The sequence below is a fragment of the Prosopis cineraria genome, unplaced genomic scaffold (genome assembly GCF_029017545.1).
Source record: "Prosopis cineraria cultivar Desert tree isolate PC_DT_omini unplaced genomic scaffold, ASM2901754v1 PC3, whole genome shotgun sequence".
In the NCBI taxonomy this organism is placed as follows: Eukaryota; Viridiplantae; Streptophyta; class Magnoliopsida; order Fabales; family Fabaceae; genus Prosopis; species Prosopis cineraria.
In genome coordinates this window covers 35,814,852-35,833,588 of record NW_026555334.1, presented here as the reverse complement: position 1 = coordinate 35,833,588, position 18,737 = coordinate 35,814,852, and the positions used below count along the sequence as shown (strand labels likewise).

Sequence of the window (18,737 nt, the reverse complement as noted above, 5' to 3'; positions counted from 1 at the left end):
TCATATATGGGATCTGTCCATATATGTCACTTCATACAAACAAACCTTGAATTGTAATTTCAACTTATATCAATTTAAGTTCTTGTTCACAACATAAATTAATCTGTTTTTCTTTCTTTTTAATCACGGAATTGAATAAATATGGTATGCATAAGGGACCTGTACTTGAAGCTCCAAACATGAAGACCATCTATATCATCCATGCTTATAAGAATTCCTTCTTTAGACTCAAGAATAGGAAGGAAAGCCTCTGCTGCTTTCTGCAAATTTGGAATAGTTGCCTTCTATTTATCAAGGCTCATTTAAGGCAATATAATCTACAAATGATAAAAAATCTATAAAAAAAACTATATTATTTAGAAGTTATAAATAATGCAACTCACTTCAAATTATGTGCATCATGCACGCTAAAAGTTTAGCTCATTTAAGAACAACATCTAAAAAATGTATAATCAAAGTAGAATTCAAGTTCTCTTAATTTTAAATGAGAAAAATATTCATTTTTAATAAATTATAACAATTTATTCAACTTGAAAAAATTTATGTTAAATTAAAAATATTTAAATTAACTGAATAGTTAAAATTCATTCAAAACAATCATTTCATCCCTCAATCTTTCTAAGAAAAAAAACTTATTAGAAGCTAAAACACTAAATAATTAAAAAAAAAAAAACTAGACCTTTGGGAGCACCATTCTCCGGAGGGAGCTCACATCACTGTTCTTGAGCTCTTTTTGGAAAAGGAATCTCAACCTTCTGTGATCAATTTCCTGAAAGCATGGAGGTATGAATGTTGAGAGAGTCAGTTTTATTTAAATGAAGCATCCATGTGACTAGACGCAAAGCAAAAGGTAATAAATTTTGTCAAGAAATAAAATTGAAGGCGATTTGATTTCTTAGCAAGAGTACATGACACCATGTTTGCTTAGAAACTACAACCAAGTGTCGATTGCAGGCAAATAAAAATTTGCAGTTAACCATACTATAGATATACAGCAAACATGTTACAATACAACATAATATATATTCCCTCCATATTACATTATAAGATATTTTTAGATAAAATCTCACATATCAATAAAACTTATTAAATACACTTTATAGCCTTATTTTTTTAAGATAAATATGTAATTTTTTTAAAAAATGTCTTTCATTTAATACTCCATTGATAAAAGAATATTGAAGAGAAAAAATATATAAAAAAGTTAATATTGAAATAGTATCATTAATGAAATTTTATTTTTATCAAAATATTTTATATTTTAAAACTATAGCAATCATGTCATGCGTGTATGTGGCTTTGTTCCAAACATAGTATAATGCAACATGCTACATATAGCAAACAAGATTTTTGGGCTTGAGAAATAAAATGCTACCACCATGCCTAACATATTCAGCCCTTCGAGTCAATATTATAGTAATGCTAATAAAAGGGGCAGAGTGCCCAAGGTATATTGTCCCGCATGCTCTTATCGTTTGCGTTCAACACATTTTCCCAAATTCGCAAAGCAGACAGCATAACATTTAACAGTATCCTTCAACACTACCAACACTAATTAAAATGCTCCATTAATAAACATTTAACAGTACCCTTCAACACTGGAGTCTGTTTCACGTTCCTTTTTTGTGTCTGTGAATGAACCGTATATATATATATATATATATATTACTTCCTTGCTCCGCTCGACTTCTATAGATTAACTCATCCACACAAGCTTGAAACTCGAAATCCGCCTGACTTTTGTCTAATTACGCACCTCGTTATTTACTACGCGATTCAATTACAAAAGGAATTGCCCAATAGACTATCTGTCTTTTCTTTTTATTCTTACCAAGAGACTATCTCCTATATTGATGACATCAATTAACTTTTGGGGTCCAATAAACACACACACACACACGTATTGCCTGTGCAATGTTCCTATTAGGAATCGTCCATTTATAAGTATATTTGACTCTACTTCATTAATATTGCCTCAGCGTTTCTGCGAATTGGAGATGGCAAATAAGTATAGTCTAGATTTTTAAAATTCGTATAACATATCTTGACAATATATGTATTGGGGAATAAAGACTTGCCCGTACAAGTTCGGACATAAAACTGATTAAACTTAGTGCGAGCATCACGAGACAAACAAGCACACTGCTCTAAACAAAAGAGTGAAAGACACAATGTAGATCAGGAAAAACTAGAGCTCCTGAGATCGGGGACGAGATCAAAGGAAAGATATGTGAAGAGAGAGAATTAAGACGATTAGTAAAAGGCAAAGATAATGAATATAATCAGGGAATAAAGCTGCTAGACACTAGCTAGATCTCCATGTCAATGCACAAGAAAATAGCAATAAAAAAAAAAAAGGAAGAACAAGAGAAAGAACAGAGGGCTCACACGTGGGGGCGGGAGAGGATCGTAGGATCGAAGCGGGGAGATAGGCACGTGCGAGGAGGAGGGAGGAGGATGTGGCGGAGGGAGACGCATCGGCACGGCGGAAGACCTCCTCTGCCTGGCCATCCTTTTCTTCCTTTGAACGGTCCCGAAAGAAGTGGTAACGGCAGCGACAAGGCCCAGGTCTCGGATGGGAGGAGGACCCGACCCGCGATTAATGTGGGTGTCTGCTGGTACGGCGACAAGGGCAAGCTCAGCGTCAACACCTGCCATGAAGGCAGAGGCCTCGTTTTTGCGAAGCAGCTTCTCTCCCTGATCCATCATCATTAGCTTAGGGTTTTCCCCGCCAAACACCACAACTCACAGTGGGTGCTTTTGGTTTCTGTGATACTGTAGCGCTATCTCTCTCTCTCTCAGTCTCAGTGTGTGTGCAGAGAGTGGATAGACGAGGGGCAATGGACGCTCGGCAATCACGAAATGGCTGTGGGGTTTGGTGTTAAAAGAGTTCAATGGTGGACTCTCTCTCCCCCACCTTCCCCTATCTCCTCCTTTTCCTTTCCCTTGGATTTTTTCTATTTTTGGCAACCGTTGCTGTGATTACTCTCCCTGGTTTTCATGACATTTGTGCCTTCAGCATTCACGCCCCTCTCCCCCTCTCTTCCCCCTTCCTTTTACTTTTACCACAGACACGCACATAGAGATACAATATAATTCCCTCTTTCGCCAGATTTTTATCCCTAAATGGGTTATGGGTAATGGGTTAGTCTCAGATCAGAGTGGTGCGAGGAGTGCCAAATGTGAAACTCGCATTGACGGCCGCGCATTGCCCTGCCTCTTTCTTTGGTTGCCTTGTAAAGTAATAAAAGAGATCGTGTGGGTTCGGAAGTGAAACCAGGGTTAAGAGTTGGGTTGGGTTGGAGCATGGCAGGGTTGGTGCTGTGAATATGGTTTTGGAGAGTGGCCAAGGAGGGAGAGACGGATGGACGATGAATGGAGACGAAAGATGGACGATGAAGAGAACGTCCAGGTGTAGCAAAAGTTCTGAGTCTTACAACAGAAATCAATGGCGTTTTTGGCTTTGTATTGGACTCTCCGTCTTTCTTTCATCTTTAATAAAACGAAGGAGGGAGGATGCTCTGTATTTGAAACCAAGTGCATGGGAAGACACAAACTGCCATAATTGGCTTCGTTCGACTGCGCGCAACCACTCGGAAACTTGTTCATGGACTCTCTGGTTTTTATCGGGCGCGGTATGCTCTATGTGAGCAAGGTGGGATCGCCTTGAACTATTGAACACGTGGAGGCTGTCCCTGAGTTTACCCTCGCATGATTATAATTTGGACCCGACCGTGGGCCGCGAAGCGAGGTGGAGTGCGCGTTATAGTGGGGTGCGAAGCAGAGTAAAATTGTGGGGATGTTGCTGTTGCTTCCCCTACACTAATATTCCTTATTTATATGGGATGGAGATCATAGCTGGATTCCCAGCCTCGCTCGCGATTCCACCTGGACGCCATGCAGAGGTGGTGGAAGAGGGTCAATAAATGAGGTTACCATCTAATTACCCGGCAATTGCATACTAACAATATAATTTTGGAAAAATAAAAGGAGAAAAGAGGTAATTAAACTTGCAAGAAAATTCAATAGAATAAAATACACACACGGCAACAATTTGGCAAGTTATTAAATTTATAATTTAGCCAAAAATTCTGAATATTAAATTGAATATACTAGTAAGTGTTGGCTCTAGTCAATGGAATTATAGAATGTTTGACTCTAATTTAATCTAGCAATATTGGCTATCTGATTTCTATATATATATATATATATAAGAAAAAAGATTAAACGTAACCTTCAAAAATATGATTTAATTTTATTAAATCTTACTTTAATTGATCTGGAAATTTAAATCTTCCTGGATTGAGTCATCGGATTGTCCCATCTTCCAATAAAGGGCTCATTTATTTTAGTTTATTTTCATAGAAAAGCTACTTATTCTTTAAAAAAAAATCTATTTTGTAATTTTTTATGATGTTTACTTAAAATTTTAAAAATAATTAGAATACAAAAAAATATATATTTCTCATTATTTTAAAAAGTTACTTTTGAGTAGCTTTTGAAGATAATTTGATATAATAGATGAGAAAAAATACTCTATAATAGATATAAGGTCATTCATTAATAGCGATATTTTTTTTAAAAAGATAATGATTATATCTCAAAAGACTAAAAATGCTTTATATTTTTTAACATCTAAATCTTCAAAAAATGTCTCACATTTTTAACTGAGGGAGTAATTATTTTTTATTATTGTAATTAAACATAAAATAATATATATTTTTTTATAAAATATTTACAAATTAAATTTATTTTTATAAAATCTCTAAACTATTTAAAAATTATTTATTTTTTAATCTAAAATAAACGAGCGGAAAATCCGTTGGACTTGGTAGCCAAAAACCTGTTTGGTTTAATTTGCTAAAAAGATGAGGTGAGATGTGTGGAAATGAATCTGAATTTGATCACATCTTAATTGATCTCAAAACTATTTTGATGTAAAATTGTATTCGCGCTGATTATTTTAAACATTTAAAAGATGCCGCACTCACACATTCCTGCTGCTGAACCAGCAGATTGTACTTGAAATCAAATCCTCATGATGTAAAACCATTGATTTCGTTCGATGCTTAATTTAACGGGCCACTTTGATTGTTAAAATATACCTGGACATAGTTGAGCCCAAAGATGTTAGGAAGAATTACAGATAATGTCTCCGCAACAAAAGTAAGTGTTCATAACTTAAATATACCAAAATAATTATCATGGCAAAAAAAAAAAACAATTAGTCTAGTTATCATTTTGTTATGTTAAGATATGAATAAATTTTATAATATTTAATTGTGTAGAGGAAATTGTCACGTAATTCTCTCAATATATTTTTGCTTTTCTATAATGTTATCGTTCTTCTTATCAAGAGCCACTTTCCACGGCAAATTTTGAAATTTTCTTGTAAAAAAGGGTAAAGTTAATCCTATGACCCCATATTTTTTGAACTTTGAAATTTGGCCCCTTGCTCCATGCAAAACTCTAGAGCCATCCTTGTCGGGGAGAAAACGAGGACTATTTGTGCTACAGCTAGCTATACAAATTTTAAGCCAGGCAATTTATGAATGGGAACGCCAAAAGCACCAGAGAATTATTCCCTTAATTTGCATTCAAAAACATCAAACTCATATAATAATGGCAACAACGAACATCACATTATGATTTATGATCAACGTCATCAAACCACCCTAGTAAATAGAGCCCTACACACAGGCTAGTGTCGAAAGCAAAATATTTTCGATTACTCCAAATCCATACCAATCAACCTCCTCTCCTATTTTCGAGTATAAGCATATTATACCCTGTATCTCAAGCTAATTTAGTTCTTCCCCTCTGCTTCAACTTCGTGGTTCAGCAGGGATGTATTTTACACCCACAAGATCACCAACCTTGTTGATGACCTGTGAAACAAGAATAATTTTAGCAAGCAATAACGACAACATATGATTCATCCCTAGTTTACTAGAAAATCCTTATAAACTCACACACACGTGTGTGTGTGTGTGTAACAAACAAAAGGAAATTATGGCGGAACAATCTTTCCAAAATACGGTGACATAATAAAATGATAGAAAATATGGCAAATATTACTTTAGGAGGAAATAATTTATTAGTTCTTTATTGCTTTTCATTAGTTTATTAGTTTTTTTTTTACTTTTCACTTAACTTTTGAAGTTTCCTTCTTGTGAAGGAAACTAGGCAGCACAAGTAGACGTTTCCTTATTAGGAAGGAAACCTTATACTTATAAATAGCATGACTTGTGTATTTAGAAGGGGATGAAATGAATGAAGTTATATGATATATTCTGAAAACTCTCTCCCTCTAGTTTGCATCCTACCCCTTTCAATTCTTCCTTCCTCTTTGTTCTGTCCTTCCTCGTCTCTTCCCCTACTACCCTGTTCTCGTCCCTCTCCCTACCACTCTCTGTTTTTATTTCATCTCAGTTTTCCTTTTTCTATTTAAATCAGTGTGAGCGTGAGTATTTGTGTTTTACATCAACTTGGTATCAGAGCAAGGCTCTGAATGTTCCTAGGCTGTTTTTGCGGTCGGAGATCGAAGAAAACTCACAGGGAAGTCAACATACTCTGTGTTCACACTGCCAGAGCCTAGAGCCACAATTCCCAACGTCAAATCTAAAAACAGAGGCCACCATCGTGCTTAGGAGGAGAAATTCTGTTAGAACCAGGAAAAACCACCTCCGCTTGCAGGCACACGCGTTGGCACACGCCGAAAGAGTTTCTGCTCATGGTCATCATGTGCTTGAGGAGTTTCTGCTTGTGGTTGTCACGCACCTCACGTCCCATCACACACGCCATTCGAACAGTTTTGTTAGGACCTAATTTTTAGCATTTTCTTGTGTTTTTGCAGAATTTCTTCAACTCTGAAGAAGCTGAGGGGCACAAGTCATCATTTAAAACTTATTTACGGGTAAAATTTTTTTTTAGGCTCTTAAAGCAACGCTAGTAAGGTCGATGACCCTCTCATTTAACTAGCTTATGTGGTTATTAAAGGGAGGTGTTTTATTCATAGCTAGTTCTGAAATCTTTATTGTGTGGTACTTTGGTTTCTTTGAGCATTGTAATTTTTATTTTTATTTTTTTAATCATGTTTTAATTTAATATTTTGAAATGTATAAAAAAAGGAATTTACATTGATCATTATGTTGTTAATTTGTGACTTTTGATAATAGTATTCATATAACCTAGGACACCTACCTCACACACAATTCAGCCTTATACCCATGTTCAAAAATTATCCTAGGTTAGTTGAAGTTTTTAATGATTTTCCTGAAAGATTTTTGAACCTTCGGAGATTTCTATGAAGACTTCACTCTAGTTGTTACCTAATTAGCATACGATCTATATGGACTCTTTAAATTCTTAGAGGATTAATGTTGTTAAAAAGGGACTTCACCTATTTAGGTGAGAGAAACTTGGGAGCCTTTCTTCCTTAGGTTATTAAATCCACTCTAAACTTGTACTTTACTGTATCATCTTTGTCATTGTATGACCATTCATGATTTATACGATAAGCAAGCCTTATTAGACTAAGAAATTACTGTCCTTAAATCTGCCATGGCCAATAACTCCCAAATCACCCAAAATCATCTTGAGGAATCTGAAAGGACTCAAAGGGCATATGTGGATTAGCAGCTAGATAAAACTAAAGAATTTATGAACAATAAATTTAAAGAGATAATAGGTACAATTCAGTTAATATACAGACAAGATACAGGGAAAACAATTGAAGGGTTACTTGAAAGATCTACCATTAGAGGAGAGTCAAGTCTTAAAAATGAGCAATTCCCAGTCCACAATCAACTTAGAGGTAATTCTCTTAAGATTAGTCATTCCTTTAGAGCTATGGGTGAAAGACACAGTAGACCATCTCCTAATGAGTTTACCAATCATCATTTTAATGACATAGATGATACTTGGGATGGACAAGGGCCTAAAGAATAACATTATAGACCATACCAGCTAGTCTATAGGAATGGTAGAGAAGGCTTTAAAAGGACACATACTGATGATATCAATAAAAAGGTTAAAGTTGAAGCTCTTGAGTTTAATGGATGATTGAATCCTAGTACACTATAGGATGAACTAATGAGAGATATCCAACATACAATTGATTTCATTTCAGGTTCACAACTTCCCAATTTACCATACTACAGGATGAACCTTAAAGATAGGGCAGAACTTAACCGACAAGTTAATGGATTGTTGGAAAGGGGTTATATCCAGCATAGTATGAGTCCTTATGCAGTACCTGCTCTTTTAACCCCAAAGAAAGATCGCTCTTAGAGAATGTGTGTAGACAGTAGAGCCATCAACAAGATCACCATCAAGTATAGGTTCCCCATTCCTAGACTTGATGACATGCTTGATTTAGTGTTTGGATCTTATTGGTTTTCAAAGATTGACCTTAGAAGTGGTTATCATCAGATCAGGATTAGACCTAGAGATAAGTGGAAGATTGCTTTTAAAATACAAGATGGGTTGTTTGAATGGCTTGTCATGCCTTTTGGCTTATCAAATGCCCCAAGTACATTCATAAGAGTAATGACTCACCTCCTTTGCTTATACTCGGGAAAATTTTTGGTGGTATGCTTTGATAACATTAGTTTTTAGCAAGTCAAAAGAAGAACATTTGGAACATCTTGAGTTAACTTTTCTCATCTTGCATCAAGAACAGTTTTATGTTAACTTGCCTAAGTGTTCATTTCTTTAAAATCAAGTCATCTTCTTGGGTCTTATAGTTTCTGAAAAGGGTTTAGTAGCTGACCTTAAAAAATTCCAAGCCATTCGAGAATGGCCTAAGCCACAATCTCTCTATGAATTACGAAGTTTTCATGGCCTTGCTTCTTTTTATAGACGCTTCATTAGAAACTTCAATATTATTATGGCTCCTATCACTGATTGCTTAAAACAAGACAAGTTCCAGTAGACTTCTACAGCTTCCGTGGCTTTTCAAGACATTAAGAAGAAGCTTTCTAAAGCTCCAGTCTTGTCTTTACTGAATTTTGCAAAGTGTTTTAAAGTTACTTATGATGCATTTGGGATAGGAATCGGAGGTGTATTAAGCCAAGAAGGTCACCTCGTGGCTTTCTTTAGCGAAAAGCTCAATGATGCCAAACAAAAGTACTCCACTTATGACAAGGAATATTATGCAATTGTGAGATTCCTTGAGCATTGGAAATACTATCTTCTTCTACAACAATTTATTCTTTACTCTGATTATCAGGTGCTTAGGTTTATTAACTCTTAGTGGCACTTAAATGCTAAACATGCTAAATGGGTTGAGTATATTTAGGGATTCACTTTTATGGTCAAGCATCATTCAAGAATAGAAAATACAGTGGTTGACACCCTGAGCCGACAGATCAACTTGTTGCACACTATGAGCGTTAGTGTTATCGGTTTTGAAAACTTAAAGGAAGACTATGTTTCATGTCCAGATTTTGGGATAATATACCAAGAAGTTCGCAGTGGTAACCATCATGAGTATGTTGATTTCATCCTTAAAGACGGTTATCTCTGTCACGGAAGCAAGCTATGCATCCCACGTACTTTTATGCGAGATTTTCTTATATGGGAGTTACATGTTGGAGGTTTAACTGGTCATTTCAGGGTTAATAAGACAATGGCATTAGTTGAAGATAGATTCTACCGGCCTTCACTCAAGCATGATGTGGCTCGCATAATGTCTCAATGTTAAAATTGTCAAACTTCTAAAGCCAGGTGACAGAATACCAATTGGTATACTACTTTGTCGATTCCCAAGGCACCTTGAAAAGTCTTAAGTATGGATTTTGTCTTAGGATTGCCTCACATAGCTAGAGGTCATGACTCTATATTAGTTGTTATGGATAGGTTTTTAAAGATGACTCACTTTATTCCTTGTAGCAAAACTATGGATGCTTCACATTTGGAAAAGTTGTTCTTTAAGAAGATTGTGCATGTACATGGGTTACCTACTACTATCGTATCTGATAGAGATGTTAAGTTTGTTAGCTACTTTTGAAAGACCCTATGAAAAATTTTTGGTACCCAATTAAAGTTCTCTTCTGCTTTCCACCCCTAAACTGATGGGCAAATTGAAGTTACTAATCGTAGTTTGGGTAATTTGCTTTGGAGTTTAGTTAGAGATAGGCTGAAGAACTGGGATTTGGTTTTATCCACTATAGAGTTTACATATAATAATTTACTGAATAGGTCTGCAGGCATGAGTCCCTTTCATATTGTTTAAAGTTTTAATCTTAAACAGCCTATTGACCTCCTGCTAATCTCATTGACATTTCGCATCTCTGAATCTGCAGAATCCTTTGCCAATCGCCTTCATGAATTACATGCTGAAATTAAGCACAAATTAGCGATAAGTAATGATCAATATAAATTATCTGTTAATACTCATCACCGATTTTAAAGCTTCAATATAGGTGATTATATTATGGCTCGTATTTGTCCGGAACATTACCTTAAACATGCTTTTAAAAAGTTGCATGCTCGAGCTTTGAGGCCTTTTTGCATAACAAATAAATTAGGACCTGGTGCTTATCTTTTAGAATTACCTTCTGATATGGCTATAAGTCCAGTTTTTAATATGGATGATCTTATGCCTTACTGGAGAACTTTTGAGCCTCCCCTTTTGCTTTCTGATGATTCTACAAGTACTTGGCCTTCACAGGTGCCAATTCCATTATTGCCTACTGTCTCACCATCAGTTGATGAAATTGAGACCATTATGGATGATCAAATGGTCTTTACCTCTGAGGGGCCCCTCTATTGTTATTTGATTCATTAGAGAGGTCGATCTGATGAAGATGCCACCTCAATTTCAAAAGATGAATTCCAACAACTTAATCCTGCCTTACTAGAAGCCTATCAACTCTCTACCTCTCCGGAGGAGAGTTCTTTACAGCAGGGGAAATTGATAAAAAATATGGCAAATATTACTTTAGGAGGAAATAATTTATTAGTTCTTTATTTATTTTCATTAGTTTATTAGTTTTTGTTGCTTTTCACTTAACTTTTGTAAGTTTCCTTCTTGTGAAGGAAACCAGGCAGCACAAGTAGACGTTTTCTTTTTAGGAAGGAAACCTCATACTTATAAATAGCATGACTTGTGTATTCAGAAGGGGATGAAATGAATGAAGTTATTTGATATATTTTGAAAACTCTCTCCCTCCAGTCTGCGTCCTACCCTTCTCAGTTCTTCCCCCTTCTTTGTTCTATCTTTCCTCGTCTCTTCCCCTACTACCCTGTTCTCGTCTCTCTCCCTACCACTCTCTATTTTTGTTTCATCTCACTTTTCCTTTTCTATTTAAATCAGCGTGAGCGTGAGCGTTTGTGGTTTACATCATAACATGTAACGACATCACTTAAATGATGCATTTTTCTGTAAGATATATTAATCATTAGGTAAAGGTTAAAATGTGTGCCTCCAAGGCTTTGATAAGGTCTTGTTTAAATGAGCAGCAAATATGCATATGCGAGATCTTGCTAGCAACATTGGGGTTACTGGATATAGTATAATTCAACAATAGTAGCAAATTAATTTTTTTAAAAAATGCATATCCAATCTGGAGGACATAAACAAGGATCTTAAATGGTTTAGTGTTATTCTCACATTCTGCTTCAGGCACTCCCTTGAGAAGGTAGCGATTTTAGCAAGGTTGTAAAGCATGATTGGTATTATAGGGGAATCATTGTCCCCAGGAACTTCAAAACCCATCTTCTGCAGTTTTGACCTGAAGAAATTACTATTCTCGTAGATTTGGGCAAGTTTCTGAGCACCTGTGTGTGTGTGTGTGCAAGTCAAACAGCTGACCTTAGTGCCAAGCGGACAGATCACGTAAAAAGTTAGAGAACAGTGAAATGGGAGCCAAACCTCTATTGGAACCATCCTCTCCAAGAATAACCTTTATGGAAGACATAATTTGTTGCGCAGTTGGTGGTGAAATTGAAGTAGCATAAAGGTGAGCAGGGCACGTGTACTTCAAGTATTGTATAAATTCCTAATAGTATACAAAATATTCATCAATATAATCATACTAGACTTGAAAATTGAAATAATTGACATGGAGATTTAGGAACATGTACAATGATCAAAACTATCACTCAGCAATATGATCAACCAGACAACCACTAATCTAAACGATAAACAACTTTTTGACCAAAAAAAAAACGATAAACAACTTTCAAAAGTTGTGCTACAAGTGATCGACATCTATTTGTTGCATGAAACAAATTGATCAAGTTTAAGTTTCCTTGCTTCTTAAACCCTTCTCTTCCACACAATTTTCACATTTTTGAACAAACTAAATAACATTTAAGGACAGAAAGTTACAAACCTTAGACCCTACAATGTAACCCCCACACGATCCAAATGACTTGGTGAATGTCCCTATCATGATGTCAACGTCAGCAGGATTAACGCCCAAGAGCTCACAGACACCTCTTCCAGTCTTTCCCACTGCTCCAATGCTATGTGCCTCATCCAAATACGAATATGCTTGTGAGGTTAATTATTAAACGATGAATAAAGCATAACTGAATGTGGGAAATTCCAAACAAAACTTGATAATGAGTTGATAACAAACTTAATGTGTTTGGTTTGAGAGGAGGAGATGGGTTTGATGTTATCTTGTCTAATTCAAGAGAGAAGGAGAAAAAAAATAATTATATATAAATAATTTTGCTCTCATTTTATTAATGTTGAAATACTAAAAAAGTATATTTGTATTTTTTAAACTTGTCACAAAAGACATATTAGTCAGGGTATGAAAAATTTTACCCCTTCCCTCTCAATCCCTCCAATTTAAAAAGGAAGGGAGGAGAGATTTTAAAAATAATTTGGAGGGAAGTGGAGGGATTTTGATCCCCTCTAGGGACGGAGGCAAAATCCTTCCCTTTCACTCCAACCAAACATCTCCAAAGTAATCAAGGTACCAAATATTATCATGTTATCATAGACTATCTAAGTAAGAGTAGTTAATCCGAAACCTAACTTATACCATACCGATCATCAAGTTCTTATAATATTGCATGAATTTTTTTTTTTTTTGAAGAAACATTGCATGATTTACTCAATGGAGTTACTGAGTTCAACTTTTTGAAGTTCCGCTGCTGTTAGCATTTGGAGGACGGAAAAATTATGAATTCACATGGAAATGGACACTAACAAGATACAACAACCACCCTCATCTTGAACAGAAAGGCATGTGATGATAAACAGAAGCGACGTACGGATAAATGCTGGTGTCGTATAGAGCTTCCATTTTTTTCCTTTTCCTTTTTCTTTCTTTCTTTCTTTTTTTTTTTTTTTGGTGCGGGTAAGAGGAGGTTCCATTTTGATCTACGTACCTTGTATTTTTTGCAGATAGCTATGATCTCTGGAAGTTTGCAAAGCTCTCCTTCCATGCTGTATATGCCCTCCACAATAACAATTATCTTCTTCCAGGGCCTATGGGTCCTTGGCTGTCCTGTGGCAATTTGTTCTCTCAAAAACTCTTCAAGGTGTGATGGGGCTGCAAATAATAACATGGTTAAACGGGTAAAACTCTATATATCTTTGGGAGCACCATGATATTAAAACAAAACATCGCAGAAAGAGAAAAAGAAAGACAGGAATTCGAAGCATGCAACACCCGCATTTTTTGTTGAGTACATGAGGAGTTGGAGAAGAACTAAACTCGAAATAAAGTAGTTCATCAGTGAGGGTTCTATTTCTATATCTAAAACGTGGCCTCAGGAAATTGAAAACCGGATGCTCTATACAATGGTGATGAAAAACACTCACTATTGTGTTGGAAGACACGAATAGTAGCCCCAGAACCTCGTGCACCATTGACAATGGAGTTGTGGTTCAATGAATCGCTGATGATCAAACTTCCCTGCAGCTAAAGAAAGTCATGTTGATATAAATTAAAACAATAATCAAAGCTGCTCATAACGGTGCCGTTTAATAATATTTTGCAGACCTTCCCAATCAAAGCTGGAAGAACAGCAGAGTTTGTGACATAGCCCATCCCAAAAACGATAGCCGCCGGCTTTCCAACAAAGTTTGCAACACACGTCTCCAATTCATTGTGCAGTACAGTTGTGCCTATTAGAGAAGCCATATTATACATACATACATATATATATATATATATATATATTTTTATGATTTGTGAATACATTGACAAACAAAATTCTGTTTTGGCAATAAACTACAACTAATAATACACATACCAAGAGGTTAAGTGAATTTTGATATTATTATACCTGTAATGTCCGAAATGATTAAACTGTTGTTTAGTTTAATTAATAAATTTATTGAACTCACGTATACATTATATTATTATTTGATATTTTGATTTGAACTCCTATCATGCATTGTTTATTATTTTCTTCATTTATTTTATTTTATTTTATTTTTTCCTTCCCCACATTTCATTTTATTTGTTGAATAGCTCTTGACTTCAGTTATATTTTATTACACACCTTGCTTCTTTTTTCCTTTCCACCCCAATATTTTTTTTCAACTTGATGTTCTTCCCTCCTTCTTATTGTATCTCGGTCAAATTATGATTTTAAATATATTAATCTTGCAGAAATACTGAGGAACCTTATCATGTGTTGTTAGATAAAATAAATTTTGTGACTCTCCATAAATACAATTTCTACTTGAACCGTCCTTATAATTGTCCAAAATATTTTGAACTGCTATTCATTAAATTAAAGTTTATGATGTTATTTAAGTGTCAATTTTTTTTTTCTATCCTTAGAAAATGTTAGATGAATACTGACGATTTACAAGATGAGATGCTAATGGATATTATGTAAACATGAAACCCCTTGATAAGAAAGTATGATTAATATTTTTTGAATTTTCTCTTTATCTAAAAGTTCCAAAAATAATACTTATAATTAAATAATATGCCTTAAAAATATGTTTTTGGACGATAAACTATAAACAATTATGAAAAAACCTCAAAAAAAAAAAAAAGACCCCACTAATGATTAGGAGTAGTCTTGGGCCCTTGGCTTCCCCGAAGGCCACATATACGGACATACCCCCATCGGCACGACTGCTGCACATGCTTGCAGAATACTTCTCCAACGTCTCAACCACTCGGGGCTTACAGTATTCATCTGCTGCAGCAAATCCAAGGTAGTTGTATGATCCCAAATCAAGGCACCTACTCGTTTTCCTTCTTCTTCTGCATGCCAAGTTATGAATGAATAATTGAATTATTCGTGCTTTTTTATGGACTTAAATCCGTGTGAATAGTACAAATCCACTAATTTAATATGATTGTCTAACGTAACATGATAATACTCGCTTGATATAATTAAACTATTGTCATAAATTTTTTTTCATTTGATACTCCAAAAATATCAAATATTAAATTTTTGAATGAAACAGCGTATATGAAGAGTGTTCTAATAGAAAATGTTATTTTGAATTTTTGAAATAAAATCTATTTTTATAATTTTTAAATGTTGATAAAATCCAAATAAGCATAACGAGGCATTCATAAGTGAGTGAATTTAAAAGATGTGCTTGATCTAAATTTTTTCTTCTCTACAACTGAAGCAATATGTAAAGACAAATTTAGATATCCAAATAAATCTCAAAAAAAGAAAAAATAGCGCGAGTAGCTGTACTTCAGGGTCCTGTTATCATCCTTCGAGGAGTGCTCCACCACATCAAACCACACATCAGGAGCACTTGATATTGATTTTTCAAAGCAGTCCTGGCAAGGACAAAAAGATCAAACCATCAACTGCTTCGTCAATTCATGTTAATCATATACAACACGGTCAATGATTTTCCGTATCTTAATTACTACATGTGATATGAACATGACGAGCCGATGAGGTTGATAATGATCTACATATATATATATATATATATACACACATACATACCTGAAAACGAAAATAGAGTCTAGGAAGATAGAAATCTTTGAATCCTGATCCTATCGATTCGAAATCCTACTTGCAAGAAAGAAATGTGAGGATAGAAGAAGAAGCGAGTCACAAAATCAAGCTGATGCATCGTAAGAGAAGGAAAAACAGGGAAACCTGGAATTTGTAATTAGAGATGCAGCAGCGCAAAATGTTCCTGAAGAAATCTCGAATATGAGCGAAAGCAAAGAGCAAGCCAAACGTGAAGTAGGCAGAGAATGCAGTGAAGTAGGGAACTGCAGTCATGTTGAATCACGAGCTATAAACCTGAAACTGATCAAAGCCGGAACGCTAAAAAATATCAAGGACGAGCTAGCGGAGAAGTGCACCAGTGAGAGGAGAGAGAATGACAAATGAGGGCTAGTGCTGTTGTTAGTGGTTTAAGTTACAGTCGTCGATGCTGTGTATCTTGCATGTGTTATTCATTTGGGGGACAGGTTTTCCTCGTGGCCCAGAGGACAGGTCACTATAGAAAATAATTGCTGTATAAATTATAAATTATAAAATATAAATAAAAGTATTGCGGTGCATCAGGTTTCTTAATGACAAGCCAAGTACTTAATAACTTCTTCAATCCTCCCTTGGCTCCGGACAAACGTATTCTTGGCTACTCAAGCATGGTGTCAAGTTTCTTAATCCTGGTATTGATGTTGTTGTTAAGCATGTTTTAACATGTTAAGCATGTTGATGTATACATTGGCTCACGAAGAAGAGTGTGAGCCAGCTTGACAACTGCCTTACTCTTGAGATATCTCCAAAAAAAACTTGATTCTTCATTGTATCAAGATTTCATGAAGGTTTCGGTCCTTTATTTTGTGTCTTAGTTTTTTAATTGTTTGGGCTTTGCCCTGTTTTCCTATTCTAAAAAACAGTATTGTTGTGCATTGGAAGTACTAACAGTGAAGTGGAAAATACAGACAAGGTGTGTCTCAACTTTCGTGGTTGAACTAGTTAAATAAAACTAATTGGTGACCAAACTAATGATATAATAATTAACTAGATATATATTTTAAATTTAATATTATTTATTTTAACTTTTAAATAAAAAAAATAATGTACAATAAAGATTTTAAATAAATTATTCACAACAAAATTAAAGAAAAATTTGGAAATAAAATTAGAAGGTAAAAAATAATTAAATGTTTCCATTTAAATTTTTATTATATTTAAAAAACATCTTTAGGTATAAGGCATAGTGTCACAACCTGTGTTCAAAAAGAGCAAAGCCTATAAGGCTGAAAAGTTTTTGGATACCTCCAAGATGATGTAGAGAATTTCATGACATTTAAAAAGAATCTAGTATGTTTTAAAAGCATTTGAAACAATTTTAAAATATCTAAAGAAAACTATAAGGATTTAGAAACGTGTAGGTGAATGCAAAGATGTCTAAAATGTTCTGTGATATTTAGAATAGGGTTAATGAGCAAATGAACCCTGAAGTATTGTGTGAAAAGCGTCCTGAACTTTGAACTCTTAAAATATACAAAATGAATCATAAACTTTTAAATTCATAGTAAATTAAACCTTATTGTTATATTTTTGTTAACATCATTATCGTTCACCATGGGCTCAAATTAAATGCTAATGTATCATTTGTTAATTAGCACCATAAGCCCTAAACTATTATGTGAATAGTATCCTAAATCTTGAACTTTGAAATTTCGAACAAATCACTCCCATCATTTATGTATAGAACGTTAACTATTATGTAGACTAAATTAGCCTCAGCGTGGTCCATCATGATGAATGCATCATTGGCCGTGGTGAATGACCCATAATTTTGTGAAATGATCTTTTTTATAATGTTTTCCAAATCATTGATATCCCATGCTTCTGTATACTCTATAACTCTGATTTAGTCTTTTTATGAATAATGTTTATTTATTTAATGGTGATAACTTGAGACCCTGTTTGAAAGGAAGCTTAAGTGTCATAGGGTTTTATAAATGATGGATGCAAAAGTTGACGATTACATCAACGAATTTAAAATTCAAATTAACCGATTAATTAAAATTTTTTAATATTTAAACTTTTTTTTCAATGGGATCCCAAGTTTTTACCATTAAATAAATAATTATTATTTAAAATAAGACTAAATCATATTTATATAGTCTACAAAAGCATGAGATATCAATTATTTGAAAAACATTGGAAAAAAATGGCGAAAATGCCATTTTATAAAATTATGGGTCGTTCGCCACAGCCAACTATGCATTCATCATGGTAAACCATACCGAGGCTAATTTAGTCTTCATAATAATCAACATTCTATACATAAACAGTAGGGGTTAATTTGCTCAAAATTTTAAAGTTTAGGGTCTAAGATGTTGCCCGCATAATAGTTTAGGATTTGTGGTACTAATTAACAAATGACACATCAATAAGGAATTGCCACATCAGCATTTGACTGGAGCTCAGGATAAATAGTAATGATGTTAACAAAAAGTTAATGATAGGATTTAACTTTTTATAAATTTAAAAGTTTATGGTCTATTTTGCACATTTTAAAGGTTTAGGGTGTTTTTTGCACAATACTTCAGCATTCATTTTGCTCATCAACCCTTTAGAATATTTTAGAATATTCGAGATATATCTTGAATAAAGTATCTAGTAAAGTCCTTGTAAATATCTTGAATAATTACTTAGATATATAGACTGTTAGATTGAATTGATTACCACTGTCCATTAAGGAGGTGAGAAAGTTTCAGAACAAAGAATGAAGTTTATAAATACTCTCATACCCCTCATTTGTAACCATCAAGCAAAGCAATAAAACTTTCAAGTTCTCTCAT

The 18,737-nt window shown here is 34.5% G+C and overlaps 1 pseudogene; it reads right to left on the bottom strand.

Annotated features, from left to right (window-relative positions):
- Positions 1–119: 119 nt before the first annotated feature.
- LOC129305563 (long chain base biosynthesis protein 2a-like) lies at positions 120–16,191 on the bottom strand (annotated as a pseudogene).
- Positions 16,192–18,737: the final 2,546 nt, after the last annotated feature.